This window comes from Oryzias latipes, chromosome 2 (genome assembly GCF_053564925.1).
Source record: "Oryzias latipes strain Hd-rR chromosome 2, Olatipes_Hd-rR_3.1".
In the NCBI taxonomy this organism is placed as follows: domain Eukaryota; kingdom Metazoa; phylum Chordata; class Actinopteri; order Beloniformes; family Adrianichthyidae; genus Oryzias; species Oryzias latipes.
Genome location: NC_136238.1, coordinates 34372430 through 34397137, shown reverse-complemented (window position 1 = coordinate 34397137; position 24708 = coordinate 34372430). Strand labels below are relative to the sequence as shown.

Here is a 24708-nt window from a genome sequence, read left to right as displayed (position 1 = left end):
TCTACAATCATGTTAATTCCGGATAGTCAAACTTAGCTTTTTAATGTTAAAATGGCCTGCCATACTGATGAGTTTTTTAGTCAAATCTGAACAATGGAACGAGACACAGTGTGATGACGTCACAACAGCTCTTTCCTCGATACATTTTTTCTATTTTGATTTTCTTTTCTTTATTTTTTCCTGAATTAATACTATACTGTATACTGATGTCGAGCTATTCCTGCTGCTTTGATTCATTTAATAAAGAACACTGTTTTTACTCCTCTTAGAACAATTATCTCATTACCAAAATTACGGATAAATGGATGTAATTTCTTAGATTTTAAACTAAATAACAATCTTTTGAACAACTGTTTAAAAGATAGAATTTATCATGTCCATAATCGAGCCTCTTTTAGATCATTCTCTTATTCCAACAGCCAATCTCTGTTAGTTAAAGCACACTCAAAGTACATTAAATGGCCTGTTCTGCCCAAAATAAAAGAAACTCATTTCAAAATAATAAATAAATATTATCCTGTCTCCGATTTTCTTCGAAGCAGATTTAATTTTGACGTGGAATCTTGCATTTTTTGTAACTCCAATGAGGAAACACTGGAACATTTGTTTTTTTCATGCGATTACTCTAAGGAATTCTGGACTCAAATAAGGAATTGGATTTATTTAAAACTTAACATTCCCCCTTTTGGTATTTCTGATGTCTTGCTGTTTATGGAAAATATTGATGATTCTTTCTCAAATATCATTAATATCATCTTACTTTTAGGAAAATACCATATCCACTGTTGCAAGTGGAGAGGTTCCAAGCCCTCCTTCCCAGGTTTTATTAACGATTTTAAATTATATTATTCCTCACTGAAAAGATTACAATCCTCAGTAGGTGTTAAAAAAATATCTAAACAAATTTCCTTGTGGCTTTTATTCTAGTTTCCGTCCTGTGTTATCATTTGGCTCCTGTTATTTATTATTTTATTTTTTTGTAAGTGTTTTTAACACTATATGTTTATGACTGAGAGTATTTTTTACCCCCTTAGTGTTTTTGTATTTTGTGGTGTGTTCATCCTCTGCGGGAGTTTGTATTTTTGTCTTTGAAAAGTTCAATAAAAAAAAAAAAAAAAAATACTATACTGTATTCGGGTTCAGTTGAGCAGCACATACGTTTCCTTTTCCTGCACGTGACCCGGAAGTAAACAGCACGAGGCGCTAGCAGCGTTAGCTTGTTAGCAGGCTAGCAGCGTTAGCTTGTGTTGAGAGGTCGGTTGTGTTTTGTTGGGACGTTTGTGAGGTTTTTGGACAGAAAGGACGATACGTGGTTCGTGTGGAACTCTCAGCATTTTCCAAAGTGTCGTAAATGAGTGAAGAAGTGTTGAACGGAAAGACAACGTGGATTGCTGTGATTGTGAGACTAGCAGTAGCAGATGATCGATCGGAGCTGCAGTGAAGAGGACGGCGGTGTTTGTGGGAGTTGGAGCTGAAGATCGGAGCAGGAACCATGTCTTCCCTTCAGTCTCTGAGAGAGTTGATCAGCGAGCGACTAGCTGCTGCTGCTGAAGAAATCTGCAGACTCTGTGAAGGAACCATCGTCCAGTACGAGCAGGAACTCTGTCGTCAGCGCAGACTGCTGGATGTCATCTGGAAACCAGAGCTGCAGCTACACCACATAGGTATGTCACCTTCATCAAAGAAACAGAGAAGCCGGTTTGAGCTTCATGCTTTTCTTTACCGCGGTCAAGTGAGCCGACATCTGTGGAAGTGTGGTCGCTAGCCGGCGTCACTGACTTTCTGCATGCGCGTTTACATCATAGTTTTACGGTACACACCGCCAGCGAGCTGAAAAGACTGTATAAAAGCGCTAATATCAGCCATGTTACTCATTATCAAAAAACATGGACTGTACTCTGAAATAAATGAGCTATTGCAAGCCCTATATTTTATTTGACGTACAAATGTATTCATTTGGATTGCATCTGCTACCTGAAACAATCTTTTTTGTCTGAAAAATAATCCCTGATCGGAAATAAAATTCTTCATGTAAACGCGCCGTTCGGAATACTCTGCCCCGGTCAGACTCGTTCGGATCAGAATTTCTTTCCGATGGAGATAGGTGGGTTATACCGATCATTTATCCGATCGTGGAGCATGTTAACGGTCATTCCAATCGTGTGTCACTACTGCTCTGGTTTACGTCACGCATAGATGGTGTTTTGCTCCAGATAAAGCTTTGGAGCTCATACGGGACAGGCCAGCTGCTCTGCGGACGCCCCGAGAAAAGCGCCGCTCCGCTCTCGCGCCGCTGGCTCTCCCCTCTCTTTCACCCCTCACGGGGGGGATGCGGGGAAGGAGCGCTTCGTGCCCCCCGACGCTCACTCGGTCCACTGGCACCCGAGTGAGCAGAGCAGCTGGATTAATAATTGTGTGTCTAAGGGGGAGGATATGGAAGCGATTCTGTAGCATAAATAAAAAGGAAAGTCAAAACCAGAAATGCTTTTTCATTTTCAAAATGTAGCTGCATCAAATGACTCAAAATTAAAATGAAAAAGCAATACAGTGATCCCTTGCTATAACGCGGTTTACTTTTCACGGTTTCGCTACTCACGGATTTGCATCGTGCATTGTGTTCTGCATTCTGATTGGCTAAAAAGTCACTCCGCTTCTTCTCTACCTGTGTGTCAATAACGTTGCAGTTTAAAGTGAACAGGTACGTAAAACAGCTTGCCAAATTTACATTACGTATGTGCAAATTCTCTTGCAATTTTGAGTTTCTCTAAAACCCATAGAAAAAAGAGCGACAACAACTGCCAATCACTATGTTCTTCTCCTGAACAAACACAGCTGCACCGCAGGCTTCAGAACAAGAAAACACTTCAATAGCAGACCACACAGTCACTATCAGCCAACTAGCTGATGATACCACCCTCTTTCTAAAAGATCATTCTCAGGTACCGTTAGCTATTAATCTGATCAATAATTTTTCCGTTGCATCTGGACTCTGTTTAAACATAAAAAAATGTGAATTATTTGCTCTTAAACACTGTTACGTCCTCTCTATCTGTAATATTCCAGTGAAAGAGTCCATTACCTACCTAGGAATTACCTTCTCTAAAGATAAAAAAGCCAGATGCCAGTTAAATTTTGATCCAATTATTAATAAAACACAGACTAAGCTGAACCAGTGGCTCCAGAGAGATTTATCATTGAGAGGCAGAGTTTTGCTAACTAAAGCTGAGGGAATTTCCCGTCTAACGTACGCAGCTTTATCCCTTAATGTTGACAAAAAAGTTCTGAAAACCATTGACAAAATGCTATTTAACTTTATTTGGAGGAACAAAAACCATTATATTAAAAAAAACTGTTGTAATGAACACTTACGATAAGGGCGGTCTTAACTTTCTAGACTTCTGTACATTAAATAATACATTTAAAATAAATTGGCTAAGACATTTTATTAAGAATCCAACTTCAATCTGGAATTTCATACCAAATTACATTTTCTCCAAATTAGGAGGCATAAACTTTCTTTTACTCTGTAACTATAATGTACAAAAGATCCCAATTAAGCTTTCTTCCTTCCATAAACAAATGTTACTTTCCTGGTCACTCATCTACAAACACAATTTTTCTCCTCACAGATACTACATATGGAACAATAAAGACATTACTTATAGACATAAATCTTTATTTTATCCATCATGGTTCAATCAAAACATCCTTTTGGTTCATCAGCTGTTTAATTTAAACGGATCCTTAATGTCACATGAAGAATTCTGCTTCAAATATTCCATTAAAATACCTAAAACTGAATTTAACTTTGTTTTGAAAGCAATTCCTAAATGTATTATTACATTATTCAAAAGTTCGTCATTGCAAAGTCCAACTTTATTGCCAATTGATCCGACTAAAATAGAAATAGGCCAAATTTGTTTTTCTTCTTCACGTAACACAAATCGCCGTATACGCTCACTCTTCCAGAAGGATGTTGTCTCCATTCCTTACGTAGTTTCTTTTTGGAATAATTTACTTTATCATTTAGAATGGAAAAAGATTTGGAATTTACCAGCAAAATACTTTTTAACCAATAAAGTGAAAGAAATCTCATTCAAACTAATCCATAAATTCTATCCAACTAAACTATATCTGCAAAGATTTAAGGAAGATATTGATGTTACCTGCTCTTTTTGTCGAGAACACCCAGAAGATGCTGTACATTTAGTTTGGTCATGTCCCTTTTCCACTACTTTTTGGTCTAAAGTTTGTCATTTCATTTCCGCCCACATTGACCCTGACTTCCACCTGTACTTAGAAAATATTATGTTTGGCATCACCCACTGTCCATCTCATAAAAAAGAACAGTTGTACTTCATTAACCTTTTGTTGTTTTTATGCAAATGGCACATTCATAAATCAAAAGTAATGAATCATACCCCTCATTTTTCAATTTTTATCAATGAGTTCAAACAATACATTAAGACAATAAGAAACTCTGATAATAAGAACGCCATCAAAACATTAGATTTGTGTGTTAGTTTCAATATATCTGCATAAAATGTATAAACCCCCAGGCTTGTTCCTTCGTTGTTGTTCATTACTCAACATTGTTTTGTATTGAATTTTTACATTCAATAAAGTTTGAAAAAAAAAAAAAACAAGAAAACACTGCAGAGCGGAGTCAGGATGCAGCGGCTCAGTTTGAAGAGCAGTGAAATACACCTGAGTCACTATTTGTCCCACTGTACTTTGTATTTTTTTATAATAATTTTAAATTTTCTTCCGTTTAATCTAATTACTCGGGCCGCGGTGGGCGGGGCTTATCTCCGCGATTTGAAGCCTTCTGTTCACATCAATGATTAAAATTATTATTTGACAGTACAGAAGTTATTTGTTGAAAAAAAAATGTTTCTAAAGTACTTTTTTTGTGAAACAAATGCTTGAGCCTGTAAAAGGGTCTGTTCTTTCTTTTCAATGTATAATAGAGTATTTAATTGTATAATAATTGTGAGAAAAAAATAAAGGTTTCTACTTCACGGATTTTCCTTATCACGGGTACTTTTTGGAACGTAACCCCCGCGAAAAACAAGGGTTTACTGTACTTCAAAATGCTTTTTCATTTTATACCTAAAACCGCTTATTCTGTGTCATAATTAAAACGAAAATACAAAGAGGGGATTGCATTTGCATTTTCAAATCCACCCTGGGAAACATGTCTCAATAATCATTTCTTAAAAGCATTAGCAGAGGGGAGGCGGGGCAATGACGTCACTGCTTTCTCTGTGTGTCCGGCCGCTGACAGACACAGATGTCCAGGAGCAGACTGTGTTAGCGGCAGAGAAGAGGGTTTTGTGATGGTTGTGAACTTCTGATGAGTTTCCACAGCTTCTAAGGACTACATAGCAGCATGTCCGCCTTCTGCGGTCCTCCTCCTCACGCACCGCGGACAAGCTTTTGTTCTTCGGACCGCCAGCTGCCTTCACATAGCGGAGCGCGAAGCTCCCGATGATCGCTGAAGGCGGAAATGCTGCTACGATCTGAGAAACCATCATGAATTTGTGTTTCCAGTGGTGTCCAGAACAAAATAAAGACTGATGTAATTCACACATATTTACAAATTTATTTTTTAGATTAGATTAGATTAGATTCAACTTTTTTTTTTGTAATTCAAGTATTTTATTGAGTTTTCACAGTTAACATGTATGACAAATCCCCCCAATAAAAACAAAAAAACACTAAAATAAAAATAAAATAAAAATAAAAACAGAACATAAACATACACAAGTGAGGATTACCGATAACAATTTCCAATACATAGTGTATTAACGTGTCATCATTAAGGCATCATTGATAAGTAAAGACAAAAGCTGTCCCATTTGATTAGATTCAACTTTATTGTCACTGCACATGTAGGTACAAGGCAACGAAATCAGGGCTCCAGACTAACTTTTTTCACTAGGAGCACTGTGGCCCCTAACTGAAAATTTTAGGGGCACAACCAGAAAATTTAGGGGCGCATACCGTAAATCAACATGCTAACCAAATCTACTAATTTCCACTGTATTACTAATAAATACTTTAATAATAGATGCAGAAATTACAATGTGCTGTTTCTAATTCAGTGTCACATTTTATTCTTCACTTTTGAAAATGCAACAACAGGTAAACTGACAGCAGCATCGCTGTCATGACAGTACAAATAGTAAAGAAAACGGATGGATATTTATCTTTGTGACACCAAATAAGTGCAGCCAAGATGCACAATAAGTGTGTTTGTGATCACCCAAGTGAACTCAACGCTGCGCAGATCACCTGGTGTGAGACATATATTTTTGTTTTTGCTCCAACATCAACTGTCAATCATCACAAAAATATTGCGAGAAAGGGGTGGGAGCAAGGGGCAAACCTACCCGAACACAGCTGGAAACTGAACTGACTGAAAGCTGCCATACAGACTACAAAACAATGCATTATGGGACACGTGTCCTGATGGTTTTTGTAGTTGAGTGATTAATTAAAATAATTTTAAATACCAATTGATTAAAAAAAGGCTACATACATTACAAAACATTAAAATAATCATAAAATATATAATAACACAGATCACACTAAGGGGGAGAAGAATATTAAAACTAAATTGAATGTTAAGGACAACTCCAAATTCCTGTTCTCCTTCAGTCTCGCTGCAGATCCGCCTTCATCTCACAGCCCACCCTAACCCCCCCTTCTGGTTTCCCCAACGATCCAGGCGAGCCGCCAGTTCATCTCAAACACGTCTATCGTTGCATTTTCCCCACGTATTTTCAGTGTGTCTACAACTAATGTTGTTTTTGCTCGCACGTGTTTAAAGTTCAAGCCCCGTTAGCTGTCACGCATGTAGGTGTGGGACATTTATTCTCCACAGCTGACCCGACTCCCGCGGGAGCGGTTTGCTGCCGTAACAGCGATGCATAAACCGTTTGATGCGCCGCCGTAACCGTAACCAAAACTTAAGCGGGGTCCCGCCGAGAAAGGATGCAGAGGAGCCAAGGTGAGGAGGATCTATGTTTATTTGTCGACACTGTTGCTACACGCAGGGCCATGCAGCACACAGCACACTCTGTCACTCCCCTCTTTCACCACCTGCAGTGCTCACCTTTAAATGGGATGCCACGCCCACGGAGCGTTGCTCTCCATTCCCTCCAGGTGGCACCACAGGTAGCAATCATTAAATAACAAAATACAACAATAAAACCCGGTGTGGCCCCCCCCCCTCGGCATCTGACGGTGCCACACCGTCACACCATCCCCCTCCTCTGAGGGATTGACGATGTGCGGCAATCCACTCAGCAGTCCGCCGCCACTCATTCCCCACGCCGAACCGCCAGACACGTCCTCGCGTCGCGTCGGATGGATGCACGGGCTGCTGCTGCTCCACGACGGCGACCCCTCCGATCCGCTCCTCGGTGCCCGCTCCGGTCGTTCCCAGCCCCGGCAAAGGCCCTTCCATTGGCCACACGCCCCCGCTGGTCTCCTCCCGGATGGCACCTCAGCCGATCGGAGCCGCCGACAGCAGGTTACAGGCGAGTTGTGACGCCTCTCCCGGAGCACTCCCCTGACGGCCCGGTAGACGTCGGTCCGCCCCCTGTCCAACTCCGCGCAGGCCTCCAACGCCTGCATCCGCGACAGTGGAACCAGGCGGTGTGCCCGTCCCGCCTCCGGCCGTCTTCGCGCTCCGGCGGTCCGCCCCTGCTGCCCGCGAGGTCCGCCGCTCATCATGGACGCCAATCTGGACGCCGTAGTGTTTCTTTCCGGGCCCCTGGCCAGGCCTGACGCTCCGACGAGGCGACCCGGATCCACCCCCTCTTCCTCAGAGGATGGAATGCCTGGAGGAGGCGCTGAGCTGCCGGGGAATCGTCCCCACCACGCCGCTGCGTCCTCACCTTTTTGTGGCCCCTCTGCGATCCCACTTCTGACACCAAATGTGGCGGGGTCCCGCCGAGAAAGGATGCAGAGGAGCCAAGGTGAGGAGGATCTATGTTTATTTGTCGACACTGTTGCTACACGCAGGGCCATGCAGCACACAGCACACTCTGTCACTCCCCTCTTTCACCACCTGCAGTGCTCACCTTTAAATGGGATGCCACGCCCACGGAGCGTTGCTCTCCATTCCCTCCAGGTGGCACCACAGGTAGCAATCATTAAATAACAAAATACAACAATAAAACCCGGTGTGGCCCCCCCCTCGGCATCTGACGGTGCCACACCGTCACACCTTCCTCCGGGTCTGTGTGACCCAGAGAAAAGTTCAGCACGGACTGCATGTATTTAGAAAATTACGAGCGAATAAATACGTTCTAAAGGAAAGTAAGGAACTCCTTCCTGTCAGGTGTCCTGCTTTCAAGCCCTGTCATTGTCACGCCCCCAAGAGTCATTTACCCCACTGTGATTGGTTGGTCAGCTCCGCGCACGACAATGAAAAAGTGTCTTTCATTAAATCTGGCGGGCTGCAGTAACATTAGACCTTCATATTAAGGCGGGGGCTGCAAAATATCATCTTGGAGACCGCAAATAGCCCGCTGGCCGCAAGTTTGAGACCCCTGCTGTACACTCTGGCACTGGTACACTAGCCGCAGGTCGGAAGAACGAATCAATAGTTCACTTACTCATAGCTCAGACGCACATATCAGGTTGTGATATTTGTCTCAGTTTCCTTCCCACAGATGTTTACGCGCGCTCGATTATCTCTAGGCCCTGCCCCCTCCACGCATTTTAGCCACTTACAGTGGCTTTCCCTATTCTTCTCACACGCATTGGCCGCCTCACAGACGGGCATCACGCGAGTGTGTGCTCGCGTCTCATGAGTATGTGCGCGAGTGTGTGTGTCTGCCTGCGTGCGTGTGCGCTCGTGTCTCATTGATTATTTCATTGATCATTGACGTGCCCCTTCCATGTTAAATGTATAAAAAAATACGTAGGGCGGGGGAGGCAAATTTACTGGTCGCGCATGTGCGACTGGATGTAAAATTCAGTCGCACACTCTCAAATTTTGGTCGCAAAATGCGACCAAATGGTCGCAGTCTGGAGCCCTGGAAATGCAGTTAGCATCTAACCAGAAGTGCAATAAGCAGTAAGTACAGAATAAAGGTCTATAGTATGTACAATAACTATACAGGTAAGTATTATGGACATAATTTACAGATATTAATACTATAAGCACGATATACAGATAGGTGTACTATGAACATACTATTCAGATGGGCTATGTAAAAGTGTATGAACACTATAGGCAGAACTATGAACATAATTTACAGTATTGCAATGGACAGTAAAGTGCATAGAAAATATTACAATGTGCAGATGGATTATACAGTGTTCCCGGGTGAACAGACAGTGATGCAAGTAATAACAAGTTACTGTTTTTGCTTGTTGTGAATAAATAAATAATTCAGAGTGTTGAAGAGGGGGGAGGAGTCTATGGTGGTGTGGGGGGTGTTTTAGGGGTGTCAGAGGGAAGAGTTCAGCAAGGAGACAGCTTTAGGGAAAAAGCTGTTCCTGAATCTTGTGGTCCTTGTCCGGAGGCTCCTGAAACGCCTCTCGGAGGTGAGGAGGTTAAACAGTCCGTGGTCAGGGTGAGAGGAGTCCTTGAGAATGCTGCGAGCTCGACGCAGACAGCGTTTCCTCTGGATGTCCTCAAGAGGAGGAAGTGGTGTCCCTGTGATGAGCTGCGCAGTTTTCACCACCCTCTGCAGTGCCTTGCGGTCAGCCACTGAGCAGTTCCCATACCAGACTGAGATGCAACTCGTTAGGATGCTCTCGATTGCACACCGGTAGAAGTTCACAAGGATGGATGAAGACAGCTGGTTGTTCTTCAGTGTCCTGAGGAAGAAAAGGCGCTGGTGAGCCTTCTTGACCAGGCTGGAGGTGTTTGTGGCCCATGACAGGTCCTCCGACATGGTGGTTCCCAGGAACTTGAAGCTGGAAACACGTTCAACAACCATCCCGTTAATGTGGATGGGGTAATGAGTGCTTCCATTCTTCTTCCTGAAGTCCACAATGAGCTCCTTGGTCTTGTTGGTGTTAAGGAGCAGGTTATTGTCGGCGCACCATGTGGCCAGGTGCTGTACCTCTTCCCTGTAGGCAGTCTCATCGTTGTCACTGATGAGGCCAATCACCGTGGTGTCATCTGCAAACTTAATGATGGAGTTGGATCCATGCACAGGCTTGCAGTCGTGGGTGTAAAGGGAGTAGAGGAATGGGCTCAGTACACAGCCCTTTGGTACGCCAGTATTAAGTGTGATGGTGGTGGAGTGGGTGTGACCTGACCAAACATGCTGAGGCCTGTTGGTCAGAAAGTCCATAATCCATTTGCAGAGGGAGGTGTTCATTTCCAGGTCTCCAAGTTTTGTGGTCAGCTTAGAGGGAATGACGGTGTTAAATGCTGAGCTGAAGTCAACAAACAACATCCTAACATATGTGTTGTTATTGTCCAGGTGTGTGAGTGCAGAGTGCAGCACTGTGCATACTGCATCCTCTGTGCTCCTACTTCTGCGGTAGGCAAATTGGTGTGGGTCCAGTGTGGGTGGGAGGCAGTCTTTGAGGTGTGCTAGGACTAGTCGCTCGAAGCACTTCATAATGATGGGTGTGAGTGCCACGGGGCGATAGTCATTCAGGCACGTTGGGGAGGAGTGTTTCGGTACTGGCACAATGGATGTGGACTTAAAACATGCTGGCACAGTTGCCTGGGAGAGGGACAGGTTGAAAATGTCTGTGAAGACCCCTGCAAGCTGCTCTGCACATGCCCTAAGCACACGTCCAGGAATGCCATCCGGGCCAGCAGCCTTGCGTGCGTTGATCCGGCTCAGTGCAGTTTGGACATCTGAGGGGGTGAGTTTAAGGGGTTGGTGGTCTGCTGAGGGTGAGATTTTGGTGGCCGTCTCTTTGCTGTCGCTGTTGAAGCGAGCATAAAAGTCATTTAGCTCGTTAAGGAAGGAAACGTCCGTGACTGTTGGTGTGGAGTTGCTTGACTTGTAGTCACTGATGATCTGGATGCCCTGCCACATGCGTCGGGGGTCAGAGTTGGAAAAGTGTTCCTCTACCTTCAGCTTGTAGCAGTACTTGGCCTTTTTGATGCCCCTTTTCTGGTTAGCCCTGGATTTACTGTAGGCCTGAGCGTCATCTGACCTGAAGGCAGCTTTGCGGTCTTTCAGCAGGAGTCGAACCTCCTTGTTCATCCATGGCTTCTGATTATGGTATGTTGTTATCTGTTTTCCTGTTGTTACACTGTCAATGGTGGACATGGTGTCAATTTGCAGCTTCGCTCTGAATTTGCTGTCTGATGACAGCTGGAGCTCCATGAACAGATAGCAGATTTCTCCATGCTAAAGGTTTGCTGGTTGGAGCAAAAACTGGTTGTAGCTAAAGGAACATTCTGCTACATTTTTCACATTAAGATCACCTAAAACCGGATCCTGTTCACAAACCGCTGGACCTGGACTGCTCAAACCTGGATTCCTGGATTTTAATGCGATAAATGCAGTGGAATGTTCCTTTAGTGCCCTCGGGTATCAGAAGCTGTGAATCGCAAGCCAACTTCTTCAGCGTCGTCTGACTGCACGGATTTCACGCTCCGCTATGCGAAGGCAGCTGGCGGTCCGAAGAACAAAAGCTTGTCTGCGGTGCGTCAGGAAGAAGGCAGAAGGCGGACATGCTGCTATGTAGTCCTGAGAAGCAAGGTTATTATAGTTAACGAAAACGAACGAAAAAACTAAAACTAGAACTGAAAAAACATTTTCGTTAACTGAAATAAAAATAAAAACGAGAGTTTTAAAAAAAACGTAAACTAACTAAAACTGTTTGTTGTGTGTTGTAGGAAAATATCTTTCGCTCTGAGATTTTTCCACGCATGTTCTATTAGTCGGGAGAGATATAAGACCAAGATTCAGCCGGATAAAGTCACAGAAGGTTTATTGCCCTAACAATAGTTCTAAGACAGAATTAAAACAGATCTGGGTCCTCATTTTAGAAGGCCTTCAAAACGCAAGAAGTTACAGGCGTTTTACATGAAAAGCCACAAGAGAGAAGAAGACAATAAAATTATGCTCTGCTCAGACTTTTAAAGAGAATTCGGGTTTCCTCCTCCCGCGGAAAACATGACGTCGAATCTCCGCCCTGGAACACTTGCATTGGCTGATCGATGATCCGTCTCCTCCTTCAGCCAATCGTAGAGGGTCATTCTCCGTGACCAGTTCCTCTCCTCAGGGAATGACTTCAAAGGGACACCTAGTGTTGCAGTAAACTCCGTCCCTTCCTGTCCACAACAAATCAGATTGACAGCAGGAAATCCATGGAGGTTCTGGGTCAAAGTTCAGTCTTTTGTTCTTCTTGAGAACTGGACATCCAGAGCGATTCTCACAGACATACTCTATTCTTCAGGTGGTTTAGATTCGAGTGCTGGCTCCATTTCTGCTGGCCAGTGCCCGAGAGGTCAGCATCCCCCTCCTCTGTAGGGGAATGAGTGACAGCTGCTGTCCATAGGTCACATCTCAGGAATGTGAGGTCAGGATGCACAAAGTTAAAGCACACACTTAAGCTATGGAATAAACTTCAAGTGATATATGTAAAACAGAAAACGTAATAAAATAAGACAGAGAAACCCTTCTAAAGTGAGGACCAAAAATATAATTTCCTTCAGTTCCCTCTCTTGGCCTCATGAAGTGAGGCCACACAAAAATGAAAACACATTATCACATTACACAATCAAAACATATCAGCCTACATTCAGACAGAAGCATTCTTGTATATTATAGTATAAAAAGTATAAAAATATAAAAGAGAGCAAAGACAATCAAAATAACACTTCCTGTAAGAAAAGAACACCTGGAATTAAGGGGAGAAATTGAGACATATTAAGGCAGAATCAAAAATCACACAGGCAACGAAAGAGTAAAAATAGAAATGTTAAACATGACATCAAGCGTAATTCAGAAAATTTCTTCCATGTCCTCCATGGGGGTCCCATCGGAGAAGCTGCAATTCATATGGCCCACATAAATAAGAATAGCAATATTCTTAGTTAATATTCTTAGTTAGTTAGTTAGTTAGTTAGTTAGTATTGCAACAAAATCCAAAAAGTCATTCAGGGCCTTGACCACTCGTGTCCTCCTCCTGCATGTCCCACAAGCTCTGGCAAGCTTGGACCTGGCCTCCTATGGACTTCTGAATAAGCCTGGTAATTATTCAATCTGACACATGTGATACAACAGAACGACTGCAAAAGAGCTTGGGGTGTCTCCCCAAGATGAGTCTGCTGTGGATCTAAATATCGATTAGGGTTAGGGTCAGAAACTTAAAAAATAAAACAAGAACAAAAGACAATAATAAAATAAAACAATGACAAACACGACAAGACAAGAATAAAAATGCACAGAAGAGATGTGATGGAAATGTCCACCACTTTGTCCTCTCCATAGTCTGCTTCTCCTCATACTGTTTTCATGAAAAACATAGGTGAGAGTATGCAAATTCAAGATAAAGACAAGTTTATTAGGGGCTCTAATGACCCATGTGGTGGATTCTAACTCCACCAGCATTCCTTATCACCTCAGGACAGTGTGGTAAAACCCCTTCATCCTCGCTGTGGATGAGATAACCAGATGAACAGACACACAAAGCTCTAAAAAGGTAAAAAGGTCTATCAAAATTAACATTTAAACCTTCTTTCTAAACAAATACATTCAAACGATGATAATTGAAACAAAGATAATTGAAACCATGATAATACTAAAACAATTTCCTGCAACGAATCATTAATACCTCCTTTCCACCCTCTCTTGGCCTGGGGGAAAACCCCAGGACACTAGTTGAGTGAAACCATGCAGATTTAAACAAAGATAAGGCATAAATACACAAACTAGAGCAATTGAAAGTAAAAATATAGCAAACAGTTTTGTGCACCGGTAAGGTGAACAAGTTGTTTGTCCACATTCCTATGGAAGGCAAGATGACAACATAAAGAAATGAAACCACGTATTGTCGTTGCCTTACTGCCGTAAGGTTAGTCACACCCTCGTCATTTATCATCAACCTCAAGGGGTCCATGTGTTTCACAAAACAAAGAAGTGTCTACTACAACCACAAGAAAATCAACATGTCCAAACTATTTCCAGATGTTTATGCTGCAAAGTAGACATCCTACGCTCTATATACATTGAACAACCTATGCTAAAAACAGTTCTGCCTAAAAATGAGACTTCCCTTCTGCTAAAGTGTAAATTCCTGTTGCATTTCAAAACTCAAACATACAATTGCAACAGAAGATCTTTTATTACTCACAAGCAGGTTTCAACAGTCTGTTCAGCTAGCTGCTACCTTCTAGTAGCACAATATCTTGTCAGAGAGACTGCAAACAGTGACTGAAAATGCCAGGAAATTTTATGAACACCTATGTACTAAAATGCGAATAACTGTGTGCTATTTTCACGTAATGGAATGCAAAAATAAGGTTTTGCTAAATCAATGGCAGTGAACAACACACATTGTTGAGCTAAAGTTGACAACATGCAATATGGATCAGGAACGGGTAGAACTAGAGTAATAGTGACATAATTAACAGTCCTTAAATCATATGCTATGCAATAAATTTTACCATCTGCTTTCAAGACCAGTCTAAAAGAAGTACTACGAAGAATATGAATGCTACACCAGAGTTTCACAAACCCGTCAAAGTTTCCTTCATCCCTCCATCAGCTTCCTGCACCAGCATTACCGAGATCTAAAAACTTGTGCTCCTGCAATTACCTGAATCATCACTAGGGAAGCGGTGGAGCATGTACCAACATCAAATGAACCTGTGGAGCATGAAGCATCAGAGAGCGTGTTTTAACAGCACCTCTGCATCTTCATGAGCTGTCTTCTGTCTGCTGCGATGTTTGTCAATACAGAAATGGTCCAGAACTCAGGAATTTGTCGTTGGATGAACGGTTAACCTGTACATTTTTATTGAGGGAAGAAAGTGAACACCTGAAAAAACACAATCGTACCAATCTGTGTTGTTAATGCCCCACTTAGTCATAGGACTGAGTTGCAGAGCCTCATGACCAGGGGGTGCTAATCCTATGTGGGATACAGCTGTGTCTGACAGCTAGTATCATTGCATTTGTGAGTGTATGAATGCACAATAAGCTTCTCGCCCTCAGGGCTAATATATGTCAGTGTAGTTCAAATGCCACGTGTGGCCTTCTACCTGCTGAAATATTACCGTGTACTGTCAATCATAGAGTGTACAGGTCAGACCATTCGGAGGCGGAAATAGAGCTTTGAGGACAGGAGTCATGGCTTTCACACCTGAAACCCATGAAACCACCTGGCGTTTCAGGGCCCTCTGGTTGTCTGCAGTGGGGGTTGGCTGTGGGGTCTGGCATGGCATCCAGTCTGCTGGCTCCTGTTTTTGACAAGACTGTCCCGTCCCAACAGAGTCACAGGCGTGTTTAGTGAATGCATACATGAATGTTCCACCATCTGGTCAAAAGTCAGTCGGATGGTCTTTTGCAGGTTTTGAGGAGTCATTTGTTCATTTGTCAGAGCAGGTAGTGTCCACTAGAGTCATCAGTGGTTACCTCTCATCTTGGAAAAGACAATGGCTCCTGCATCATCAAGTGGTATTGTCCGACTTGCCCTGTGGTCCTCGCCACGGTGGAGCAGGGGCTTGGAGTGGTCGTGGGTACTGTTCATTTTTCCTCCAGACCCTCTGCTTCTGGGTCTGTGCATTCTGCTGTTGGGTACCTCGTTGTGGGCTATCACATGCCCAAGGGTTTGGAGTGCCACAGATGCCATTTCCAGATGCTGCTAGGGTCTCCTGGGTGGCTCACGTGTCCCAGGGTTTTCACCATGTTCTCCTGTCCCCGACTTACGAATGGCTGAGCATGACACGTCACTTCTGCTGTCTCTGAGGGCATCAAAACTGAAAATTCATGTTATTATTTTTAAACACCATTTATCATGTGTGGATTTTTCAGCTGCTCAACTTCTCCCTTTCTCCTTTCTATTACCTGCAAATGTGCAGTAATACTTTACATGATTGAAGTAGTTATCTTAACCTCAGGGTCAGTCACCTCTGACTGGGCCCCCTTCAGGCTAACTGAGGTCCTTTTGGGGGAGGTGTGAGCATCTGCTCATGCTCTTGTATCCCTTAGGCAGAAGAATGTTCTGCATGAAGATTTATGAGGGTTAAGGAGGGGTCTGGACTTCACTCTTATCTGGGCTGCCTTTCCTGCAAACATAAAGTTATGTGCTTCCAAGGACAAAAATTTAGAAAAATCATTAGTGTCCTGTTCAGGTTAAATGCCAACACCGTGACTGCAAAAGTCAGTTGATCAGCGATAAAAGCCTATTCAAGAAAAAATCCCTAAATCTGTCTGTGACCAATATAACGGGTGCGGAGCAAAATGTTCAAAAAAAATACACTTTCTTAGACACATTCTAACAGCTATTTATTCAGTTCTTTATCAAAAAGCAAGATCAATTGAGCATTACAGTTTAACATTAACACCCTTAGTTTGACTTGTCCTGAAGGGCTTGCTGGTCCTAATAAGAATCTAGATAATCGCTAAAAATAACAATCTGACCAATCCAAACTTTTCCTTAAAGCTGCAGAACCTACAATTGCTAAAATACAGTAACATCTTTATCTTTCAAACTCGAATGCAAACCAAAACTGAGTGCCTCTTAGTACTAACCACCACAGTTCATACTGTGGCAGCTGATCGCAAAAATTCTACAAAGTGTAAATGTTCTAACACACAAAATGTCCTTTATACTACAGCACTTTTATGACCTGCAGATCATCCTACCATCGTCCATGCCACAGATGGGAACTGCTTACAGAGGGGAAAAAAGGGGGGTGTTACATGGGGGGGGTCATCATGTCTTGTAATTACTTCTTTTTCCTGCTAACAATTAAAACACTTCTCTTACACTGTCATAGAAGGCCTTTGTTTGTTCAATGCTGTTGCTGAGCACTGTCCATGTTCTATATACAAAATTGTGCACCTTTCATTCTGACCATCATGGGAATTAGGAATTCCAATTAGTGTAAAATGAGTGTTACAACATTGGGTAATGGTTAAACCTCCTCAAAAAGTTTTGGGTGGAGCTGCACTCTTCCCATCAACCCTCTGCTCTTTGTCACCTAGAAGATGACAGCACCAACCTCTTTCTGTGAAAAATGAACTGCTTAAACCTTTCTATTCTCCTAATTCTCTATTCAGTTTTCCTTATTTAATCAAAAAACACAATTCACACTCTAAACTACAACAGGTTTGTTAAAACACAGACAATCAAGACGCAGACAAGAACTTCTAACAATTTTCTCAAAACCAAACCAAAAGACAAAACAAATTAGGTACCTTACACACAAAAAATAAACCATTTCACTGAAATGAATCTTTTCTAACTAGTGTTAATATTTCCCCTTCTCTTTTCTCATCTTTCTCTTATAACAATTTTCAAATATTCTTGATTCTGATTCAAACAAACAAAATCAAACATTGCAAAAATTCTATTTTAAGGGAGTCTGAGTCTAAACGAACCAAATGCTTATAACTAATTTCAATAAAACGTCTTTGAGCAAAACTGAACTAAATCTTGGTAATTAGGAAATACAAATAAATGAGAGAAAGATATTCAAAATACAAAACCGAAATAATTGAAAAATTATTTTACACAAAATGTTTTAGACCGATGCTACCTTACCATGTTTTTGAAAAGATTTGGGGAACCTCCCGAGAAAGTAGTTTTCGTTCGAACAGAGCCGGCTGCTGCAGCCATGCATGCAGTCATATCCTCGCCGTGGTGGCAGAGGCTTCCATCGGAAGCGCAGCGCTACTTAAAAAACTTTTTCTGCGAACTGAAAACCCACTGAAATTTGTTTTTAAACGACGTCTTACAACCGAGGTCATGACCACGCTCGATAACGACGATCCCCGCCATGATTTTACCGCAGATTAGATCCCAAACTCTAACTGTAAAAGTCTAGCCTGTTTCGCCATTACGATTTCCGGGGACGCCGGCTCGCTGGCCACGTGGTACTAACAAAGCCAATCATAGACATCGACACATTCGAAAGCAACTAAAACCTCCAGTCATTGGTCCATTCGACGTAAACAAGATGGCTGCGGCCATAGACACAATAAACAAGGAAATGTGGAAATAAAGTTAAAATTCACAGATTTCAAACACTTTTTCATCCCATTCTTTCCAAAATCTCATACATTCCATTCCATTCATCCACATTCAAGTCATTTTCACCGCTGTTGTCAAGTCAAATCGTCACCGTCGTCTGTCGTCGTATTGTCTGTTCCACCCCAGTCGTATTTTGTCCGGACAAAATGCATCATATACCTCATATTTTCTCATATTTCCCTTTGATGTTAATTTCGAATCCTTCTCTGGTCACTCTCCATCTAAAAAAATAATTTGTCGAGGCCGCTGCCCCGTTAGTGTCTTCCAAATTACCTAAACGCGCAAAAATTAGTTCCTAAACTACACTGTTTTTACGCCTTGGGCGTCTCTAGGACAAACAGACGGAACCTTATGCATTTTGAATACATTACCTCAAACACAACCGATAAACCTAGGATACCTTTTCTGTACTGTTGTTGCACACTAGGTGTCACAAACTAACAGTCAACCATCCCTTTAAAGTTTGGGTCAACTTTTATTTATTTATTTATCTATTTATTTATCTATTTATTTATTTATCTATTTATTTATCTATTTATTTATCTATTTATTTATTTTCGGGGGAAGCTCTACCGCCCACTCACTCGAGATCTCGTTCGATTTGAGTTATTCAACTATGAGATAACTTAGTCAATATGCAGAATTTTGCAGCAGGCTTCTGCTTACCTGTTTTGTATGCGGCCGCGTGAGAAGTCGACCAAGTGGACGGGAGGAAGCGTGCCCAGACTTTACACTGAAAGTCTCAAAAAATACGAAAAATACGTCACCGGCTCGATCCATGTACCGTTCCCCGACTTCACGTATCGGGTCACCAAGTTTGTAGGAAAATATCTTTCGCTCTGAGATTTTTCCACGCATGTTCTATTAGTCGGGAGAGATATAAGACCAAGATTCAGCCGGATAAAGTCACAGAAGGTTTATTGCCCTAACAATAGTTCTAAGACAGAATTAAAACAGATCTGGGTCCTCATTTTAGAAGGCCTTCAAAACGCAAGAAGTTACAGGCGTTTTACATGAAAAGCCACAAGAGAGAAGAAGACAATAAAATTATGCTCTGCTCAGACTTTTAAAGAGAATTCGGATTTCCTCCTCCCGCGGAAAACATGACGTCGAATCTCCGCCCTGGAACACTTGCATTGGCTGATCGATGATCCGTCTCCTCCTTCAGCCAATCGTAGAGGGTCATTCTCCGTGACCAGTTCCTCTCCTCAGGGAATGACTTCAAAGGGACACCTAGTGTTGCAGTAAACTCCGTCCCTTCCTGTCCACAACAAATCAGATTGACAGCAGGAAATCCATGGAGGTTCTGGGTCAAAGTTCAGTCTTTTGTTCTTCTTGAGAACTGGACATCCAGAGCGATTCTCACAGACATACTCTATTCTTCAGGTGGTTTAGATTAGAGTGCTGGCTCCATTTCTGCTGGCCAGTGCCCGAGAGGTCAGCATCCCCCTCCTCTGTAGGGGAATGAGTGACAGCTGCTGTCCATAGGTCACATCTCAGGAATGTGAGGTCAGGATGCACAAAGTTAAAGCACACACTTAAGCTATGGAATAAACTTCAAGTGATATATGTAAAACAGAAAACGTAATAAAATAAGACAGAGAAACCCTTCTAAAGTGAGGACCAAAAATATAATTTCCTTCAGTGTATAAAACGAACTGAAACTAAATAATATTAACCCCAAAAAATACTTCGTTTTCGTCTTTGTTAATACATAAGTCTTTTGGGTTGAAATAAAGTCTATTTACTTCACCCTGCTAGTTTTACTGTGTATCTGAACCTTACGGCATCACGTAGTCTGTGACGTCACATGATGTCTGTCGGACACTGCCGGCTAGCGTTGTCATAGACATGTACATGAGCGTGCTGGCTGCATTAAAAGTTGGGAGAAAGCGGGAGAGTCCTATTTGGGACTTTTTTGAATATAACAGCGTCGAAAACAAAAGTAAGTGCCTTGTAGTCGAAGCAGGAGACATTTGTGGAACGCTCCTCAAAGGGAAAAACCCTACGAATCTAAAAGTACATTTAAAAAGCGCACACAAAAACGCAAATCAACAGTACCTAGACAGGCTAGCCTGTCGCCCGCCCTCCCCCGAAAAAGAAGCGAGAGCAGATAACGTAATGCTGTTATCGGCTGTTGTATTTTAATTTAAGGATGGTTGTCCTTGTGTCCTCTGAATAATAAGTGCTTCGAAATGTATCTTTGATTTAGTTTTTATCATACAATACTTATTCTGGTGATTTTGAATCATGCACCTGACAAATATCCTAATTTACAAAAAAAAAAAAAACTAAAACTAACACTAAAACTAATAAAAACTAAACTAAAACGAAGCAATTTCAAAAGATAAAAACTAATAAAAACTAGTAAAGCAGCCTCTAAAAACTAATTAAAACTAAATAAATTTAAAAACAAAAATTCAAAACGAAATAAAAACTAAAACTAATAAAAAATCCGAAACTATTATAACCTTGCTGAGAAGCTGTGGAAACCCATCAGAAGTTCACAACCAACTCAAAGCCGTCTTCTCTGTCGTTAACACAGTCTGCTCCTGGTGTCTCAGACACATGGAGAAAGCAGTGACGTCATCGCCCCGCCTCCCCTCTGCTAATGCTTTTCCTAAATGGTTATTGCTACAAGTTTCCCAGGGTGGATGTGAAAATCTTGGAGATATGATCACTTTTAGCTCTTATAAAACTTTATAAACTTAACCATAGAACTCATCACTGGGATTACTCCAAAAATATTTGGCATTTTCCTAATTTTGTGCAACACCAACAGTAAGAATCCTCCAAAAACTTCAATCCATTCATTCACTTCACATCACAGATAATAAGATTTCAATCATTGGTGATTCTGATTGACATGTGGACAACATTGATGATGTCATGACTGAGAGTTTTTCACAGATTTCAAAAATGTCCCACAGCTTCTCACAACAGAGGACACACTTTGTTCATAACCTACAGCCTGTCTGCTGGGGTTCCAGTGTGTCCAGTTGTGTATATTTGTGTACATCTGTCCACAACTGTTCACAACTGTCCAGAAGCCACTTGTGTACAGATTCCAATGTACACATCTGGAGCAGCTGCTTGTGCTGGTGGAACCACACCCCGGTGTCTTTAAGTCCCGACTGTGCTCTATAATTGCAGAAGCCAGTAGCATGTGAACACATGATCCATGAGTGTTCATTGACGTGTCTTTTTTAGACACAACTGTGTGTTTGTTTCTGTCACCAGTGGAATCAGCACTTTCCTTCTCTGGAACCAGAAGAACAAACTGAGTAAAACAAAGTTTCAAGTTCTCTTCTCATCTCATTGCACAAGGCAGAAAAAAGGCAGAAGTTCAACCATCAGCCTGAAACAAAGTTCACCTTTAAACTGTGTCAATGTTAGATGGAGAAATAGAATAGAATGTAGAAGATTAGAAGAACTTTAAATGTGACCTGTGTAAAGCATTTAACATTTAATTTAAATTAACTATTGACACTTTTGATGACACTTTTGCCTATTTATTTCAAATTTTAAAGAATTGTCACATTTGTCTAATTATTTAATGGCATCTATATGGAGCTGGTTTAGCTCGTGCTGGTTTGCGGCACCTTCCGTCCGTGGGATTTGAATCCGGGCTGCTCCCTGTTCCCTTTCTACTCCTGTGCCGGTCTCAAGCCCGGTTAATTTGAGAGGATTGCGTCAGGAAGGGCATCCGGCGTAAAACATTGCCAAGATTACCATGCGAATCTTCCGCAGTAAAGTGGCTGATTCGCTGGGGCAACTCCTGATGGAACAAGCCGAAAGTGAAAGATTTAATGGCGTCTATATGTATTGTTTCCATTAGTCTCTTCTAGTCCTCCAGACTCCTCATACATTTTCTCTAATGATCAAAGAGTTTATTGATGCTTGACCAAACCTAAAAGTCCTGGAAACGTATGAAAGGCTCCTTGTCGTGTTTGTGTTCCTGCAGGCCTCCCCCAGCATTGGATGACTGAAGAAGAAGATCTCTGCAACCAGCAGAGGAACTTCAGAGTGGAACAGGAGGAACCAGAACCTCCACAGATTCAAGAGGAACAGGAGGAACCAGAACCTCCACAGATTAAAGAGGAACAGGAGGAACCAGAACCTCCACAGATTAAAGAGGAACTGGAGGAACCAGAACCTCCACAGATTAAAGAGGAATCAGAACCTCCACAGATTCAGGAAGAACCAGAACCTCTACAGATTAAAGAGGAACAGGAGGAACCAGAAACTCTACAGATTAAAGAGGAACCAGGGAAACTCTGCATCAGTCAGGATGAAGATCAGCTTGATTTGAAGCAGGAGGCTGATACCTTGAAGGAGATTCCTACTTATGAGGAAGATGAGAACAGTGAAGCAGATCTAAACAATCAGCAGAGCTTTAATGTAACTGATAGTCAGGATGAAGAAGGAAACCAACATGAAGAATCAACATCAACTACAGATGAAGAGACAGAATCAACATCAACTACAGATGAAGAGACAGACCCACAGAACAGAGATCAGAGGAAGAGAAGAGACAAAAGTCATGTCCAAAGTGTGGACAGCTCTCACTTGACAGCAGGTCAGTGTGACTCTGATGTTAGAAAAAAATCCCAAGAAGACAAATCTTAGTAAGAAATACAAACAATCTCCAAAAGAAGAGAAACTTTCCTCTATCAGGTCTGGTAAAAACTCAAGAATAATTAGTAACCCATCTGACTACATGGAAACTGGGTCTGATGAAAGATGTTATAGCTGTAAAGAATGTGGTAAAAGCTTTGGTAACAAATCTCTGTTCAGAATTCACGCAAGAATCCATGCAGAAGATAAGCAATTTTCTTGTAAAGAATGTGAGAAAGGTTTTAGTCACAGATCTAGTCTCAAAGCACACATGAGAACTCACACAGGAGAAAAGCCTTTTTCTTGTGAAGAATGTAAAAAAGGTTTTAGTCATGTATCTTATCTCAAAACACACTTGCGAACTCACACAGGAGAAAAGCCTTTTTCTTGTGAAGAATGTAAAAAAAGTTTTCGTAATGTATCTAATCTCAACAAACACATGAGAACTCACACAGGAGAAATGCCTTTTTCTTGTAAAGAATGTAAAAAAGGTTTTAGTCATCTATCTTATCTCAAAACACACATGAGAAGTCACACAGGAGAAAAGCCTTTTTCTTGTAAAGAATGTAAAAAAGGTTTTAGTCAAATATCTCATCTCAAAAGACACATGACAACTCACACAGGAGAAAAACCTTTTTCTTGTAAAGAATGTAAAAAAAGTTTTAGTTGTGTATCTGCTCTCAAGATACACATGAGAACTCACACAGGTGAAAAGCCTTTTTCATGTAAAGAATGTAGTAAAAAATTTTGCGACATATCTTCTCTCAAAAAACACATGAGAACTCACACAGGAGAAAAGCCTTTTTCTTGTAAAGAATGTGATTCAAGTTTTAATCAAATATCTAGTCTCAAAACACACATGAGAACTCACACGGGAGAAAAGCCTTTTTCTTGTGAAGAATGTAAAAAAAGTTTTCGTAATGTATCTAATCTTAACAAACACATGAGAACTCACACGGGAGAAAAGCCTTTTTCTTGTAAAGAATGTAAAAAAAGTTTTAGTTTTGTATCTAATCTCAAAAGACACATGAGAACTTGTAAGACTTTTTCTTGACAATGTAAGGACTGAGTGTAAACTCTAAATTCTATACTTTTCTGATAAGAGGTTGACCTCTCAATCTCTGTACCATAGCAGAAGACTTTATTTTGCAGGGGAAAAGTTCTTTATCTCAGAAAAATTAAATATTTTAAAATAAGTTTTTAATGCTTAAAACTTTTGGGGTGAAACCCCAATGTTCTAATGAACTCCAATGGCAACCTGAGCTTTCATTTCATGTACACAAAGCCACAGGCTGATGGCCTCCATACCCTATTGATGCAGTAATTCCTTAGAGGGAGGCACAAGTGAGTATTTCATGTGTAGTTCATGTGCAGAAATGAATTTTTCTAAATAGTAAAATAAAAAAAACTTTGGTTGTTTTGATATATGATTCGCTACAGGACGTCCTTTGTCCCCAACAGGAGTTAGTCTATAGAATGACACGGTGAAACTGCTTCTGTATTTACTTATTTAATCATGACGTGTACTTTTACTTCCACTTTTTATTACTGTTTTAATTTTTACTGACTATTTGTTTTTCTAACTGCTATATTTCTTGTTTGGCTGCTGTAACAACTGAATTTCCCTCCGGGGATCAATAAAGTCTGGTCTTGTCTTATCCTGACTTTCTTGGAAAGCTTTTTTAGGTTTTAATCTTCTCTAAGCCACAATTATCAAAAGCAAAAAAGTAAAGGATCGATACATTTCAATCTATGTGTAATGATACTAGATAATGAGTTTCACTGCTGACAAAATATGTAAAACCTTTTTCACAAAATGAATTATTTTAGATGTACCTGTTATTAGAAATTAGTTGTTTTGAATTATTAGAGCTAACATCTAGTAGA

The 24708-nt window shown here is 41.4% G+C and overlaps 2 long non-coding RNA genes across 2 annotated transcripts; one reads left to right on the top strand and one right to left on the bottom strand.

The window, feature by feature from the left end:
• The first annotated feature begins 214 nt into the window (after positions 1-214).
• Positions 215-24485, top strand: LOC144988457 (uncharacterized). Its single transcript, XR_013652387.1, has 2 exons — positions 215-1664; positions 22169-24485. It is a non-coding gene; the product is annotated as an uncharacterized LOC144988457 (long non-coding RNA).
• On the bottom strand, positions 11915-19845 carry LOC144988592 (uncharacterized). Its single transcript, XR_013652515.1, has 2 exons — positions 17716-19845; positions 11915-12508 (listed from the first exon to the last, which is right to left on the bottom strand). It is a non-coding gene; the product is annotated as an uncharacterized LOC144988592 (long non-coding RNA).
• Positions 24486-24708: the final 223 nt, after the last annotated feature.